Source organism: Ursus americanus, chromosome 13 (assembly GCF_024610735.1).
Source record: "Ursus americanus isolate L20-20 chromosome 13, mUrsAme1.1.p, whole genome shotgun sequence".
In the NCBI taxonomy this organism is placed as follows: domain Eukaryota; kingdom Metazoa; phylum Chordata; class Mammalia; order Carnivora; family Ursidae; genus Ursus; species Ursus americanus.
Window position 1 is genome coordinate 70,805,413 of NC_142139.1, and position 17,396 is coordinate 70,822,808.

At 50.9% G+C, this 17,396-nt stretch overlaps 1 long non-coding RNA gene across 1 annotated transcript; it reads right to left on the reverse strand.

The window, feature by feature from the left end:
- Positions 1–2,359: 2,359 nt before the first annotated feature.
- Positions 2,360–14,885, reverse strand: LOC148109119 (uncharacterized). The gene is made up of 3 exons (XR_015726443.1): positions 14,670–14,885; positions 11,535–11,628; positions 2,360–6,220 (listed from the first exon to the last, which is right to left on the reverse strand). It is a non-coding gene; the product is annotated as an uncharacterized LOC148109119 (long non-coding RNA).
- Between the last annotated feature and the right edge of the window lie 2,511 nt (positions 14,886–17,396).

Consider the following 17,396-nt stretch of genomic DNA (forward strand, 5'->3'; position numbering starts at 1 on the left):
TTCCGATGGGACCTTCTGTGAAGTTGGGGTTGGTTGTTCAGTAAGCATTTCTGAGGAATGCTCCAGAAAGCCCATGGCGCTGTAATTGTGCTTCTGTCCTGCTGGGCTCCACGTGCCACTGGGGCTCTAAGTCAGGCTTTCGAACCTTCGTGGTGCTCTCTGCCCCTGGGGCAGCTGCTCCTGAGCACGCTCGGTCCCCGAAACCCCCTGAGCGCGTCTGCATTGGCAGGCCCAGCACACCTAGCTCTGGCCTCAGCGGGAGCAGGGGCCATTACGGCAAGGGGCAAGGGTGTGGGAGAAAGAGCTCTCCTACAGGAAATGGGAGCCCAAGCCAGCCCTGAAGCCTCTTGTTAGATGTAAAGCTCCAACTGCAGATCTCATTATCTAAGATCTCATTAATGGCAACGACAGTAACTAACATTAACTGAGTGCCTTTTAGGCATTTAAATGCCTAATCTTATTTAATCCTATTCACGTTCCTATGAGGAGTTGGTATCATTCTCTCCATCTTGCAAGCATGGAAACTGAGGCTAACGGGTTTAATACCTTGTCCAGAGTCACTTAGTTGTAAGCATTGGTGACGGATGGCTGGGATTTGAAGCTGGGGCCTCCTGCTTGTTGCTTTGTTAGCTTGTCCATTGGTACACGCACAGACCGGATGTTTTCTGTAACTCCAGCTCTGAAATAGACATGAAGTCCTTGCCCTGGAGAAGCTCAGAATCTAAGGGGGAAGGCCTTCCTTGAAGCGCTCTGTGTGGGCACAGCTGAGGGGAAAGTGCTCAGGAGAGGGTGTGCAGAGTGCACAGCCCTGGAGGGCCCCACAAGCGTAGGCTAAGCATCAGCGACTGTTGGCATCCAGGAAAGGCTCCGGCTCCACGGAAGCAGGGGGTGCTTGAGCCGAGTCTGGAAGCGTGGGCAGGAGATGCCAGGCAGCCCCGGGGAAAAGGGCCCCCAGCAGAAGGAACAGCCTGCGTGGACACACAGAAGGATGAGAGCTAGCGCTGCCGCTGAGCACCTTGAGTTGTTTGGTGTGGCTGGACGAGGACAGGCCCAGGACTAACGACAGGCTCATACGTCTGGAGGAAGTCTCATATGGATGGAGGGAAGGGCCTACGTGGAAAGACAAGGGGAAAGTTAAGTCCATGGATCTCAACATCGTGCCGAGGCCCATCTCTGCTGTCCATCAACACCTTTCTCTTTCACCTTAAAAACTGAAAACCCATTTTGCACATGGTCCCCTTCGGTGTCAGTGTTGTGGGCTCCCACCCCATGCGTCAAGCCGTTGCAAGCTGCTGAACCCAGCTACAGCGTCTGGGAATCTCTCCCTCCTTGTAAAACCTCCCCCGCAGTCTGAGCACATGGGAAGCACCTACGAAACTTGTAACTTGTCTCCCTCAGTCCTCCCCCCGCCCGCCAACCACTACAGTGACACTGAGCAGTCCTGACCCGGAAGGTGATGAAATTCGTGTCCTACTAACCTTCTTCAGTGTCTTTCATGTCCTCTCAGAAAGTCCCTAGTAACAGGAGTGAACTAGGAACAGTTGGGGTAAACGTTGGCCACAAACATTAGCATAGCAGGATGCCGGGGGAGGGGGCAGGGGACATGGTCACTTCAGGCTTCACACTCACCACGCTTATCTCCCTATTCCACACCGGCCTCCGGACCCCGAAGCTGAATCTCATTCTCCCTGCCCCCAGCCCCACCTGTGTTCTTGGATGGGAAGATTCCATATCATGAAAAGGCCAGTACTCCCTGGGTTACAGTATATATTTAATATAATTCCAATAACTTACCAATGGGTTTTGTTTTCCCCCTGGAACTAGACAAGGTATTCTAATGTTTATATGGAAATTTAAACAAGCAAAAAAACCTGAGAAATAACTTAAAAAAAAAAAAAAAAAAGAAAAGAGCAGGGAGTGGACACCAGCCCTACCAGACAACTTGCAAACACTATACAGCCTCAGTAATTGGAATGATGTGGCGGCTGCATTGAAAAACAGACCAAAGGGACAGAACGCTCCCAAGATAGGCCCAGAACATATATGAGAAATTAGTAAATGATACAGGAGAACTCCCAAATCGATATGGTAAAGATCAATTTTAAATAAAGGATACGGGGACCACAAAATAGCCATTTTTGGAAAAAGATTAATTTGGTTCTGTGCCTCATACCGTGCATTGGGAAAATCTCCAGGTGAAACAAAGATTTAAATGTTAAACACACACATAAAAATGCTGTATGGAAACATGGAGATCACCTTGGATGAGGACAGCCTTTCTAACTATGATTCAAAATCTAGAAGCCAAGGAAAAGATGGGCAAATTTGATTATGTAAAAATAAAGAAGTTTATGCATGTCCGAAACACCGTAAGTAGAGTCAAAAGGCAAATGACAAACTGAGAAAAGGTATTTGCAATGCATATCACAAAGAGCTAATCCTTCTAACACGAAAAGAATGAGAAATCTGGAAGATCATAACCCAGTACGAAAACGGACAAGGGATACGAACACCGAGTTCACAAAACAGAAATGCAAATGGCCTTTTCCTCTTCCAACAGATGCACACCCTGTTCCTAATGGGAGGGATGCAAATGAAGACAACACCGGAGATACCAGTTTTCACCTCTCAGCTCTGGCAAAAATCCCAAATCTTGACCAAACACAGTGCTGGCTTAAATTGTGGGGAAGCACGCGGCCTCTGCCACCGCCGGTGGGGTGTAAAGCAGAGCACGTCCTTGGGTGAGACCCTGGTAATGTCTCCCCGCATCACAAATGCATCCACCCTTCTGCCCAGCCATCCCACTTGTGGGGGTCTATCCTACAGACACAGCTGCACAGGTATGACATCACAGAGGTACAAAGCCGTTGGTGACGTCACTGCTGCCGACAGAGCACTGGGAACACCCCCATGCCCGGCAACAGGGGCAGGGATGAATACACCATGGTACATCTACGCAGTGGGCAACTGCAGCGGGGAGAAAGGGGGAACTCTCCATGTAGGAACACGTGGAGATCTCCAGGGTATTTTTGTTAAAGTGAAGAAAGCTAGGTAGAGAATATGTAAACAGTATCATATCTTTTGTGGAAAAATGGGAAGAAATATTTGCATGAAGAAACATTGCGGGGATAACAAGGATTGGATCAAAGGGCTCTCTGTGGTGGGGGACTGGGGAGGTATGGAGCAAGGCTTCTCTGGGTTTCTTTTTTTATTTAGTTTCGGCTTTTGATGAATACATTTTTTATCTGAATTGTCCTGGAAGTCCATATGTTCTAACCTAGCTTGACCATAAGAATCATTTGGGTTACTTGTTAAAATTAATCCAGATCCCAGGCCCCTGTCTGCGATGGGCCCTGGGAATGTGTGTTTTCCCGCGAGTGCCAGTTTACCCTGCGAGGGGGAAGCTAGGGGAGGGGCCACAGGAGCCAGGCGGATAAGACCAACCCTGTGTCACACCCCAGGTCCTGAAAACCTGGGTTTCGATTGGATGGGCATGGAATTCTTGCTCTTCCCCTGACGATCCTTCTCTGCTCCCCGCAGGGCTCGTCTTCCCATCCCACAGCGAACCACCGCCGGTACGTGCTTTTCTCCAGCAATCGAAAGCATGTTGGATTTCATTTTCCATAGTTTTGCATTAGGAAAAAGACATAAATTAATTTTTGTTTTTAAATACGAAATATCATACACTTGAAAATACTTTTTCAAATTACCCCTACCGTGGCCTGTTTCCCAGGGAATTCTGAAAGCTCCAATGGATAACCCTATCCACACACCCAGCAATATCCCTCTCCTATCCACAAATCTCTCTCAAGGAAACTGATGGAAGATGCTTCAAGAGATCCCTCTGGTCCTTCCTTTCCCTCCAGGAAGCACTGCAGGGGATAATGCAGAGGGAGCCCCTCGTCCTGAGAGGCAGGCAATGGGTCACTGTGGCAGCCCAGTGGCCCTGGGGGGATCTCTGGGCACCAGGCCATCTTCCCTTTCTCTCCTTCTGGAGCTCTCCTCCCTGTCCCACAGGCTGTGTGTCCCACAGGCCTTGTTCCCATGGGCCATGTGTCCCACAGGCAGCTCACCTCTGCTGCCTCACCCCTTTGCTGACAAGACACATAAGCCCCCCCCCTTTTTAAAAAGGGTTTTAATAATTAATTAACTAACTAACTAACTTATTTTTTAGCGCGAGAGAGTGTGCAAGTGGGAGGTGGGGGCCACAGGGAGAGGGAGAGAGAGAATCCTTAAGCAGGCTCCATGCCCAGCGTAAAGCTTGGTGTGGGGCTCGATCTCACAACCCTGAGATCATGATCTGAGCTGAAATCAAGAGTCGGATGCTTAACTGAGCCACCCAAGTGCCCCCTTTGTAAGGGTTTTATTGGTAATCTTTATGGGGGAGCAGTAAGCAGTAACCCAAGTAATGACCATGCAGGAGGTATCATGGTCATGGTCCTCAGACATCAGTTCTGAGGCCCTCTTTGGGATGCGCTCTAGAAGTTAGGGAGATGTTCGTGGAGACCCCATGTGAAGTGTCGGCCCTGTAAGCCCCTCAGCTGCTGAGGACGTGCCAGGAGGACCTGGAGGGGCTCTGGCAGAGCGGTGTCCAGTGAGGGGTCGCTGTGGGCCCACAGCCAAAGGGGCAAGACAAGGAAAGGAACGTGGGCTTTGTGCTGTGGAGGCCAGTGGTCCCCAAGGACGGTGGTGGTTCTCGGCAGCCTGGCCCTTTGCCCCACCCTCTCTTGGCTGCTCTTGCAGCCTGGTTGTTTTTGTGTTTTTGTGTGTGCGTTTTTTGTTTTTGTTTTGTTGGTGTCAGGAGGAAAAAGTCTGTTTCCTTTCTGTTTTTCTCTGAAGTCCCCAAGGACTAATGAGAGTATGTCCTGGAAAAACTTGGGTTTTCCAAAATGTGCTAACAGCAAGGAATTGTGAGCCAGAGATTACTTTTCCCAAACCCGGCCTGTGGTAGGCGTTGGGTGTGTGATGTTGGCAAGAGCAGCTCCCCCTCTCGCCAGCACCCTACCCGGCCTGGATTCCACCTGTGACCCCTGGCACCCGGTTGGCAGAATATCTTCTCGGAGTAGGGAGAAGAAGTAGCTGTGAGACTGGGAGCATGCCCCTTCTCCTCTGCAGGACTCAGTTTCCTCCCCAGTGAAATGGGGGGCTGCTCTAGGTCCCTCTCCAGAGCCCCTGCCAGCCGGCGTTCCTGCGAGGCGCCTGCTGTCCAGCAGCACCTCTCTGCAGCAAACATTTGGGGTAAAGGGAAGCCCCTTTGAGAGGCAGCATCTCTCAGCCCCTTGCCCTAGAGGACAGAGCAGGTTTGACTGGACTTCCTGCTATGGCCAGAGCAAAGCATGGACAGGCAAGCTCCAAGAGGGGGGATGCTGGGCCAGCTGTTCCCAGGCTGACAGTGCATGCATGCCAGGGTGGGGGGGGCGGTGGCCCGGCTGCCCACCCACCTCTCACTGGTTTGTTCTCTGTGTGGCTTTGAAACTTCGACAGCGAGGGAGGATAAACAATGTGTCAAACTTCAACCCCATCTGGAAACAGACACTTTGTTCCACTAGTCTCTTCACATTTTGCCAGAGTTCAGGCTCGATTTCCTGCCACCCTCCTCACGCTCTCTTGGCTGGATGGAGAGCAGCCCATTCTCCCAGGTTCTGGAGCCAAAGCATCAGGGGGACATCCAGGCTGATGGCCCCAGCTTGGTTCTCCGAGGGCCAGGGAGGGAAGTCTGGAGAAGCTCCCGAGACTGGAGCTCTTGGGAACATTCTCATAGTTGCAGGCCCCGAGGGCTCTGACATAAACAAGCAGACTGGCATGTGTGCAAGGTGTTTGGCGGGAACTGCTGCCCGCAGAGACGTTTCGTGGCAGCCAGGGATGTCTTTGGAATATTCCCACTTTCCTTTGTGTCCTTCTCCCAACCTCTTCGGGTGTCCCCTGTCTTGTTGAGCCTGTCTTTACCTCTCACACTGGCTGACGCGGCCTGTTTCCGAGGTCCCCACCACGGAGCTCTGCTCCCTGTGTCTTGTACTCGTTGATTCGTTCAGCACACGTTGGTGGGCGCCTGTGCGTAAGGGCTGGGCACGCCGGGGACGTGGCAGCCCTGCCTCTGAGGGACTGATGGTCAGGCGGAGCCCGAGTGCTGCGTGGCCTGCCCCCAGTCCACGGCGCTCAGCAGAGGCTACTCATTCCTTTCCTTCCGCCGAGTTCATGTGCCCGCAGCACCCTCATGTTTCTAGGGGAGCAAATAAATGGAAAAAATGCACGCTGAGACGTGAAGTCCCCATTAGTTCTCGCTGGGATTCCTTCCACCTCCCACAGGGGAGCCGAGAATTGCCCGTCCTGGAGGGAAGGACACTTTCTCGTGGCTCTGGCTCCTCTAGGTTCGGCCCCGCTCCTCTACAAATCGCGTTCCTGCTGAAAAGCGGCCAGAATGCCATGTAGATGATCAAACATATGGTGTGCATGCCTGTGTGTTTGAACACTAGTTTTGGAAAGAGGCCGGTGCCAGGAGTCCAGAAACCTGGATTAAGATCGCTGTTAATTAGCTTTGTGACCTGGGGTGATTCATCACACCTCTCCGGACCTCGCTTTATAAAGAAGGTAAAGCTATCTGCCCTGTTCACTTCATGAAACGTGATCCTGGGAGCGGATCAGAGAGCGTCTGCAGATGTTCACCGGCGCTTGACAAGGTGGCTTCTGCATACTAGGGATCACCCTTGCTTACCCTGGCGTGCTCCGTAATGCTGGTCTCGTGCCATTTGGCAGCCTGGAGCTGATTAACAGCTGGGGTTCCCTCTGACCACAGCCCCGCAGACACCCACTCTGTGAATGTTTCTGTGAGTCCCTTCCTGGCTCCAGTGAGCTTCCAACACCTGCCCTCACGAGGGTAGCCCTGGGGGTTTGGGAACTGCTTCCCCAAGCTCCAGGAACCACACCTCCTCGCGCCCTTGCTCTGGGCTCTTTTCCCGGGACCGGGGAGTACGGGAGCATAAGGATAACTCCCGGCCTCACCATCAGGACATCTCGGATGTGTCATGGACCCTGAGGACCCTGCTGAGGTTACCTTCCTGGGCCTGGCCGAAACGGCCCTCACCCTGGCTCTTTCTTCCTTCCAGATTTCTCTGGGGAGCGTGGCCTTGGGAAGGCACTCCCACCTGAATCCTGGTTCGGAATGCTGGGGTCTGTTTCTAGGGAGCTCAACCTGGGCGGGGGGAGCTTTCTGGAGATAATGAGCTGTTCTATTGTAGCAGAGAAGGAAGAGGGAAGAGGAAGGGGATGTGGTTGACTAGTTAAGCAGCAGCTCCATGCCAGGCACTGTGTAAATGTCTAATATGTCACTTGATCCTCAAAAAATAATCTGTATGATTGCTACCCTTTCCATTTTATAGTTGAAGAAGCTGAAGCTCAGAGAGTTTAATGCTCACCCAGGTAACGAGGTTAGCAAGTGACACTTGGAACTTGGGTTCCACACTCTGCTTCATTCTGTTGCCTCTCTGGTCTGCCGTGATTTTGGGGTGCCCAGGGCTGGTTGTGGGGTCACCTGTGAGCAAGGCTTCTCCTTGGGCTGGACTGGGCCCGAGTATAGCTCGCCTATAGTCATATCCTTGAATGTGGGACACCCTTGGGAACCTTTTGTTTCTCTTCTAGAAAATAATGTGTGTGGGGGTGTGCGTGCATGCGCACGTGTGCACGCATGGGCTTGTGTGTGTGTGAGTGTGCGCGTGCGTGTGTGTGCGGAGGGTGGGGCTGGGGTGAAGGGCATCCTTTAATCCTGGTCATGAGGTTTGATTACCCGCTGCCTTTCAAGGGCTTTGTGATAAGCGGGGGAGACGAGCTGGTTTCTAATCTCATCTGTCATAACCCGCTCTCACGCCAATCAGATGTCTTTTGTCTCCCCGTCTTCACCGTTTACAGCGAGTTCTGTCTTTCAACCAGGGGCTGACACACTGCTGCATCTCCTGCAAGTGGGAGGGCGTTGGGGGGCAGCCTTTCCTCCTTGCCCTTTCTCAAGAAAGAAGACGTGGATGTCCTCCTAGGGTGCAGAACAGATGATGAACAAAAAGCTTTGTGACCTTGAGCCACTCTGACCATCTCTTTCGGGGCCTCTGTTTATTCACCTGTAAAATGGACATGGTCCCAGCAGCCTGGCCTGCTTCACGGAATTGGTTGAAGAAAGAGTGAAAAAGCAGGCGGAGAAGTGCTGGCGGGGAGACAGGCCACAGAGAGTCGGGTGCTCCCTCCGCACCTCTACCTTTCTGCACCAATGTGAGAGCAGTGGGCCCTGCCTGGAGTTGCCCGTGGGGTGGGGATCACATGCCATGCTGCGGGGGGGGATCCTCCACAGGGCAGGGCACCCCCAGATGCTATGCAGTCTGGTCTGTAACTGAAGTGTCCCCTGCACGCCCCTCCCCGAACAGCCCTGTAAATTGCCTGGGCTGAATTCTGCACACACCTCAGTGGAAGGGGAATTATTTGCCACATATACACAGTGTCCGCGAGAAGGGCCTCTTATGAGTCAGTGTTCAAATATGTTACCGGCTCAATAAACAGAGGTTTGTTGTAAATTAAGGAATGGAAGCGAGGTGCCTGCGACAGCCCTTGTTCATCTACTGCTTTCTATTAGCAACACTTTCCCCTTAAGTAGTGTGTAATTCCCTGGTTGCTGCTGGGCAGGCAGCTTAGAAGGGGGGATGTAATGACATCGCAGTTGTTAGGTAGTTAGACCTACACAATAAGGTCAAGAGAGGAACAGGGGCAGCCCCTGGGGGGCTTGGCTGGGCTCCCCAGACAGGAACATGAGTTGCCCAAGGGCCTTCGAGCTAAATTCAGGCTGGGGTGGTGAGGGGCAGTACAGGCTGGTGGGGGCAGGAGCAGCCCAGGAGACAAAGCTCTAACTCTCATCGCTGGGACGAGGTGGGGTTGCGAGGCTCATGGTCCCCGGGGGAACCCTGTGCCGGTTGATTGGCAGGCTGCTGGCAAGGTGTAGCTGTGGCTGGCAGAGACAGCGGGTTGGCACCGAGGCTGCCGAGAAACAGGGTTCAGGCTGGATGAATGAGGCCTGCTGGGAGGAGGGAGAGGGTCTAAGGAAAGGAATGCTGTGGGGTGAGGGGAACCTGGGCGAAAATCCAACCAGGCTGTGGTTGCCTCAGAGGGAGCTCTCCAGGGAGCTGGCTGGCTGGTGAGTCTCACCCTGGGAGGCATTTTCTGGCATGTTCCACTCTCCAGCCCTTTCTGGGCAGGCCCTCTAGGGCCCCATCCCACCCACAGCCCTAGATTCTGAGCCAACCCCGCCCGAGGCAGGAAGGAGTTAGATGTTCCAGCCATCCTCTTCCCCTGCTCCCCAGCCACATGGGATGCCTCAAGCTAGGCATCCTGGGCCCTTGTAATGTATGTCAAACTCGGGGGCGTGGGTGGCCCCTCTAGTCCTTGACGTAACTGCCCATGCAGGCGTGCACCGGGATGTCACCATCCCAGCTGTCCCGATGCAACGACCCACAAGGTTGCTGCCAGGTCATCCCTGCTCCCTTTCAGATGTCGACCGCCTCTTCCCTGTCAGTACTGGGGGAAGGTTATTTAGAAAGAGGGGAGGGCATCCTCGACCCCTCAGTCATTTAAGCAGACCCTGGAGTACTCTTGGTGACGTAGGGACGCAAGATTTTGACACTCTAGAGGCAGGAGGAGGCTCCAGGGAGATGTGTTTGTCCTCTTCCTGAGGCAATGGTTAAGGAAAGACCTAGCTGCCTGGGCGGGGGTGGGGAGGAGAACAAAGAGTAAATGGAAAAGTGTGTTGATAACATACAAAATTTCCCCACTGTAATCGAGAATGTCAGAATTAACAGGGACCTTGGTCAGTTTCTATTCTGTCCCTTAGTTTATAGATGGAAGTCTGAAGCCCGCAGTTTGATAGCTTCTTAGTGGCCAAGGGTGCCTTCCTCTGGCAGAAGAGTTTGCAGAATACCAGAATGTGCCTGGCATGTGGAAGGCGACTAATACATTCTAATTGTTATGAATGAATGAATGAATGAATGAATGAATGAATAAATGAGTGGTGGGTGACATCTAGTGACAGGTGAGGGAGGAGGAGATTCGATTAGAGCTCTACAGCTCGCGTCCTTTTTCCTCCTCCCCCCCTCTCTTGCAGGCTCACGGCACGCATGGACAATGAGAACGGCAGTAGTGTGTCTAGAATAAACGCTGGAGGCTATTTGCACCCAGAGGCCAGTCTCTGCTCAGGTGCCACTAGGGCTTCAGGGCTCCATGTCGTATGTTGTAACCCCCTCTTGCCCCACCGTTGTGCCGCTGCAGGTGGGCTGGGAAGCTCTGGCTGCTGCCTTGCACGCCAGGGCTATGGAGCTGGCTGGAAGCACATGCAGGCCTCAGGGCTGGGGTCCCTGGCTGAAGCAGAAGAGAGACTGGTAATTTCTATTCCAGGCTTCAAGGGAGAGAAGGGCTCCTTTGGCTTGTTCGTTCCATCACTGATCATGGTTACAGCTCTGCATTAGAGCAGCTCAGAGACTGAGGGCCAGGCCGGGCCTTACTGGAGCACCGGCACTGCATGCTTGGGGTGGGGTCAGGGCTTATCAATGTTGTCCGGCCCTCCTAGGTCCCCTGCCCCCTCCCCTGCTCTAAAGTACCCATTAGCTGAACAGTGTCTGTTCCACTGTTCTGAGTACAAGAATGTCCTCAAGACGGTAGGTATGAAAGGCATTCCTAGGTTTATGAGATTGGATGAGACCTCACCTCAGTTTTGCTGGGGGTGAGGGGAGGGCTTTTTTGAAAATTCTTTGGTCTAGAGGCTTCTCTGTCCAACGTCCAGTCTTATCTTCCCAGGCTTGACTGGAAGCCTGCATTCCCTCTGTGGCTCTTTTCTATATACCCTCTTATTTAGCTAAGTCTTCTCTACACTCCTTGAGCCCAAGGAAATGGCTTCTTGTATAGGACCTCAATGTCACTCCACTCCAGGGAGAACCAGTAGCACCCCATTGTAGAGCTATGAGCACGGGCCCGTCCCCAAGATGGTTCTCTAGGCCTGCTCTGTCACTTAGCAGCAAGCCTATATAGTCCATAACTAGACTTCTCCAGAAGTCACTCACTTTTACTCTTCTCCCACTCTGGGGCTCATTCGGTGTGGGCCATAGGATATGGTGGGAAGATCATGGGCCCAGACACAAACAACCCATTTGAAGCCTGGCTCTGTGGTAAGATCTTGGGCAACTCAACCTCTCTGTGTTTATTTTTGCCAAATTTAAACTAGATAATGGGTAAGGATTATATGATAATCTGTTTGTGAAGGCATTTTGCACATTCTAAACCACTATGCAAGTATTGGTTATGATTGCTTAGTTGGACCCTGGGATCATCCTCACTGAGCATGTAGCTAGTTAGCCAACTTGTCAGAAGAACCAGCCTGTAAAGGACAGATTCACCTCCTTTATTACAAACCCCAGCTGAGGGAGTGTTGAGGTGGGGTTTGGGTGCGGGCTCTAAGAAGAACGCCAATGACTTGCACTTGGCCTTCATTAGACATGCATTTCACAGACACTTACCGAACACCTGTTATAAGTGGCACTTGGGTACAGCAGTGGACAAAACAGACACAGTCCAGGTCCAGCAAGGAAATGTCACAGTGGGATCAATTTCCTGCGGAATGGATGAGGAAAGGCATGGAGAGCCGTCACACTGTGATACAGACCAGATAACCTGCAGAAGGAGAGGGAAGGAAGGAGGCTTGGTGTGGAAAGAGGACTGGTTCCAGGACTGGTTTGGCCTGGCAGGTGGGAGTCCTTAAACCCAGTTTGGCTGTCGGAGGACTATTGCATTCTGCTGGATTGGGCCTGCCTTCCTGCCTGCTGTGCTCAGCTGCTGGCTGCGAGCAGCCCCTGAGCATGGTGGTGGATCCCAAAGGGCAGAGCTCAGACTGTTGGTCAATTACGCTTCTTGCGCAGAGATCTGAAGACGGACAATTCCCCGTAGACATAAGAAACGAACTAACGATGCAGGTCTGTGAGCACTGTGCAAAAATGGGGTGGTATAAAGGAGATAGGAAGTGCCAGGGTGGGCAATGTTACAACTTAACTAGGATGGGCTGAGCAGGTCTCCTCCTCAAGTCCTGAAGCCAAGCCCCGAACAAGTGAGGGAGTAGTTAGGTGGATATGTGGGGAAGAGTGTGTTCTGAAGAGGGAAGAGCCAGGGCAAAGACCCTGAGGTAGGAGCACACCCGGCAACTCTGAAGAACAGGCAGGAGGCTGACATGTGCAGAGTGGAGTGAGCCAAGAGGAGATTGATGGAAGAGGGCGTCTGAGATGGGGAGGCCTGGTGACCCCTGTAAAGATGCGGCTTTTACTCTGAGTGATGTGAGAGACTTTGGCGGGTTTGAGGAGGGGAGTGGCATGCACTTCCGTCTTAAAATGATTGGTCTGTCCCTGCGTGGAGAGTAGGCTCTAGGCAGCCAAGATAGGAGACTGGAGACCAGTTGGGAAGTGACGCCATTAATTCAGACGAGAGACAGTGGTGACTTGGAGCAACGTGGTGTCAGTGGAGTCGGTGGGAAGTAAGAGGGCAGGTTCTGGACATATTTTGAAGGAAGAAGCAATGCGATAGCCTGATGAGTTGGTGAGAGAAAGAGGGGACTCAAGCATGATGCCATTTTTGACACGAACAACTCGAGGAACTTGGTGCCAGAACCATAAAAATAGAATGTAGAGCTTTTAAACTAGCAGAGGAAAATTTTATCTATCCGGCGGGAAAGAGGAAGGAGGGAGGAAAGAGTAAGGAAAATAGAAAAAGTGAAACAAAATGGCAAACCCAATTCTTAATATACCATCCATTTACAATGGTATAGACGGATTCAACTCATAATCTAAAATATGGAGACTCTTAAATTGGATTGAAAAACACAGGATTTAGGAATACGCTTTTCATAGGAGACACGACAAGAAGGTGGAAATAAAGCTGTAGAAGAAGATATAGTAAGCAAATAGGAATGAAAGAAAGTTTATGAGAAAATAAAAAGAGGAGTATTCAGTAAGGAATGGAAGATCATGAAACTGTAACAATAATGGAAAGTATATCCCCGTCTACAATACACCCTCAAACGTGCGTGTGTACTCACACATGCACGCGCATGTAAAGATAGCCGCAGTAACACAGGGAAAATAGGTAAGCCAGTATTTTAGTCGAATACTTCAACATGTTTCTCCAAAAGTGGTTAAAGCAGGCAGACAAAATCTGTGAAATACCTAGAAGCATGGAACAACTTATTATTAAGCTCATGCTTAAATACGTGTGTCTAGCCACACATACATATAACTGTACTTAAACAGAACACACACATGATTTGGATTATGGGCAGAACATTCTCATTCATCATAAATCAGGGCACAAAGGCAACCTCAGTAAATTCCACAGGACTGATGTCACACAGGTGATGTTCTCTGACCATAATATGATGAAGCTTGAAATCAGTAAAAAACCCAAAAACATGTATGTTTGGAGACTAAAAAATGGCACTATTAAGAAGTCTGCAGATTAGGGGCACCTGGGCGGCACAGCGGTTAAGCGTCTGCCTTCGGCTCAGGGCGTGATCCCAGCGTTCTGGGATCGAGCCCCACATCAGGCTACTCTGCTATGAGCCTGCTTCTTCCTCTCCCACTCCCCCTGCTTGTGTTCCCTCTCTCGCTGGCTGTCTCTGTCTCTGTCAAATAAATAAATAAAATCTTTAAAAAAAAAAAGAAGTCTGCAGATTAAAGAAGAAATAAAGGCAGCTACAAAATATTTAGAGCTCAGTGAATAAGCCACATGGCAAAATCTGCGGGCAAAGGTAAAACAGCATGTGGGGGGACATGGGTAGCCCTACATCCATTTAGTAGAAGGCTGAAAACGAACGAGGTAAGCGCTCGTCTCTGGGGCTGAGGAGGTAGTGGCGAGCAAGCCTCCAGAGACCGGAGGGAATGCTGGGTGTAGAGGCACAGACACACGAAGAGCAGACTGCAGTGAAAAAGCACAGAAATCGCGTTACAAATACATGAAGCACCAATGAATTTGAACAATTAGATGAATTGGATAGCTCTCTGGGAAAATGAGAAGTGCCAAAATTGGCAAAGAGCAAAAAGAAAGCTCAAACAGACCAGTAATGAGTAAAGAAATTACAATCATGACGACCCGCTCCCTTTAAAGCAGGAGCCCAGACAGCGTTGCAGTGGAGTTCTACAGAACATTCCCGGAGAAATAGCCCCCATCTTACAGAAGCTGTCCTAGAAAACAGAAGAAGAGAAACAAAAGCTGTCTGATTCATTTAACGAAGTTGTTGAATTGCTCCTCTTAAACCAGACAAGCACAGGAGAAAAAAATTGTAGGCACATTTCACTTGTAAAAATAGATGAAAACAATAGTAAATAAAACATTAGCTAACGGAAGCTGGTAATATACGTATTAAAAACAATCACTGCAATTATGTTGGGTTTATGTGAAAAATATAGGGATGGTTTAACAGCAGAAAGTGTAGCAATTCACCACATTAATGGGCCATAGGAGGAAAAAAAATCATATGATTAGCTCAAGATTTACAAAAAAGCATTTGATAAAGTTCAATATGCATTTTTAACAATAATCATCAATATGACAAATTTCTCAGGAAACCAGGAATGGAACGGAACTTCTCTGACTCTGGAAAGGCTGCTTACCCCAAACCTCCGGCAGCGTCCCCCTGAACGGAGAAACATGAGATCCGTTGTTTTATTTTTTAAGCTGACATGTTGCATCCATGTCTGTTTGGCCCCAAATCTCATGCTGTCTCCCATGGGTAGGGCAAAGGCTGAGGCACGGCCACCTTTCCGGGATTTTTTTGGAGCAAGGCCCTTTTGAAGTTGATTGTAACAGAAAATCACTTAGCTCGGTTCTGTAAGCAGTGGGGACTTGATCACAGACAGCTGTGACAGGGACACAAGTGTTGAGTTACACGTCTTCCGGGCGGTCACGGACCTTGTGCAGGTCCTGTAAGCAGCACCCGCTCACTCTGCGGGGCCGTGGATGAGTCATGAACGGGGCAGCGAGGGCAGAGAGGGTGGTGGCTTCCACAGCAGAGAGGGCGTCCTGCTGCTCGATGCCTTCTGGAAGCGTTTGGTAGAGGCGAAGGAGGAAGGGCTGGACAGGTCTGAGCAGCAACGCCGACGCGGAGGACTCAGAAGGGAAGTCCTGAAACGCATGTTGAGAAATTGCACTGGTACCGTTAGGCAGAGCCTGCTTTTCCCTCAGTCCTCAAGACATTTAGTCAGGAGCTAGGGTTCATTTGGGGCCTTTCAGTGTTTAGATATGCGAGTTTGTCTCCCCCCCCCCCCATGTGTCCTCATAATAAAACAGGAGCCAAAAAATGCTAAATTGTATTTGGGCAGCCTGGGGAGGGAGGATCTCAGGAACACCGGCCCCTGGAACAGGGTCCGGGCTCTGCGCCTCTGGGGCCTCACGTCCTGTCGTGTGCGTCCTGCCTCATGCTCGGCCTCTCCGCTCTCCTTCTCCTTCTTGCTCTTGTTCTTTTCTGCCCCCAGATCCATGAGGATTTGGGGATTGTGAAGCAAAGACCCGGTGCAAAGCGCGTGGAAATTTCACTTTCTTATTTCAAAGGACCAACAGAGCCTGGCTGGGGCCTCTTTGATTTTCAAAGTTCAATTTCTTAGAGGAAGGCAATCAGATTGCCCCAGCGGGGTCACTGTCCACCCCATTGCAACCTGTGTGGGAGGGAGAGTGGGAAGGGGTGGAACAGGGTCGCTGGCACGAGCACCCCTGGGGGGGGGGGTCCATCCCGGTGGATGGGAGGTGGAGCTCAGAAAAGGGAGCTGCGGGTTGGCTGGATTCCTCCAGTTCACTCTGCACCAGTCTTAAAAGACAAAAAGGGCCCAAATTACAAGGCAGAGTTTGGCTGAGGAGGGTGGCATGTGACTGTACTTGTGAGGGGGTCCCCGGGCGGCTCTGGCTAAGAAACGGACTATCGAGTAGCAATGTCCAGTTGTCTGCCTGGTGATTTCTGAGGACACAGAGCTGGCTCTAACTAGCAAGAGGAAACGTATAAACAAAGTTCATAACAGCTTGACACCCTCCAGGCTGAACCCAGCGATTTTATTTTTAGTTGCTCAGGAGGGGGAAAAAGTCATTGCTAATTCCACAATCACTTCATTCCGGAATACTTGTGAAAAATGACTTCAAGTGTAAAATATTGTCTACTAAAGAATTAACTTAATAGATAATTTGGATTCAATTATTGGCGCAATACTAAAATTTGCTGGGAAAAGTGCAGGCAATATTTTATGACTATCACATGATGCAGCGATTGTGAAATTCGTTATTAATAGCTTATGAGGGAGACACTTAAAAAAAGTCAACCGGGGAAGAAAATACATCACTTAGGCTTTTATAGGGCAGTGAAGATGGGGGATTCTTCCTCCTCCATTTCCCAAGTGATTCCAGTTTTGCTGACGGAACCTCTTGCCTTGGCTTCTGTCCTTCCTCTCCCCATGTGTGTAATTTGGAGCTTGAATCATACGTGAATTCTTTGGGAGCAATTAGAAGCTGAAGGTTGCTGCCATCCATCACGGTGAGGGGGATGCCGTCTCCACCTGCCCTGAGAGCTGGGGGCGACCTCTCACTTCGGCTCCACACTGCTGATTATCTCCGGCCAGCGGTGTGTGAGCACTGGGGGTACTTTTAAAACCAGAATGAACCGCAGGCAGTTTATTACCATTGCTGTCCACCTATAACTTGCTTGCTCGTCAAAGGGGAAATTTTGTTGAAGTCCCCTGTGTTCTCTTTGGGGGTGAAGATGATTTACCTTCATTCGGTCTTTTAAAGTTAGTGCAGAAGCTACCTTCTAAATTAAACTTAAATGACATTTGTTCATCCTTCCCCCTAGTCCTTATTGGGCTCCTGCTCCGTGCCCAGCACTGTGGGGAGTAAAAGAGATGTCTAAAATGTGCCCCACGCTCTTCTAGAGCCTGGGACCTAAGGGGTGACCCATGAAAGGCTACTTTTCAGGATGGGGAAACTGTTAAACTGAATGGCTGACACCAAGCGGAAGCCCGATGCAACATGTGGCCTCTAGGGTGGGAATCCAGAGACGGGGTGGTGGCGGGGCGGGGGGGGGGGCTCCTCGCCAGCGGAGCAGCGTGGGAGGGCCAGATTCTGTGCTGCCTCCCAGGAACACTGCGAGGGGGAGGCTCACGCATTCCACAAGTACTGTGTTAGGTCCACCATGTGCCCGAAGAACTCCATATGGATCTAGGTGCTAGAGACACAAAGCAGACCAATGTCTTGTGCAATTCGTGTGTGTGGGGGGGGGGGGGCAGAGAAGAGGACAGTAATCCATAAAGCATTGCCCTCGGCCAGTGGAAGGCCCTGCACCTGGGAAGCTACATCCTGTC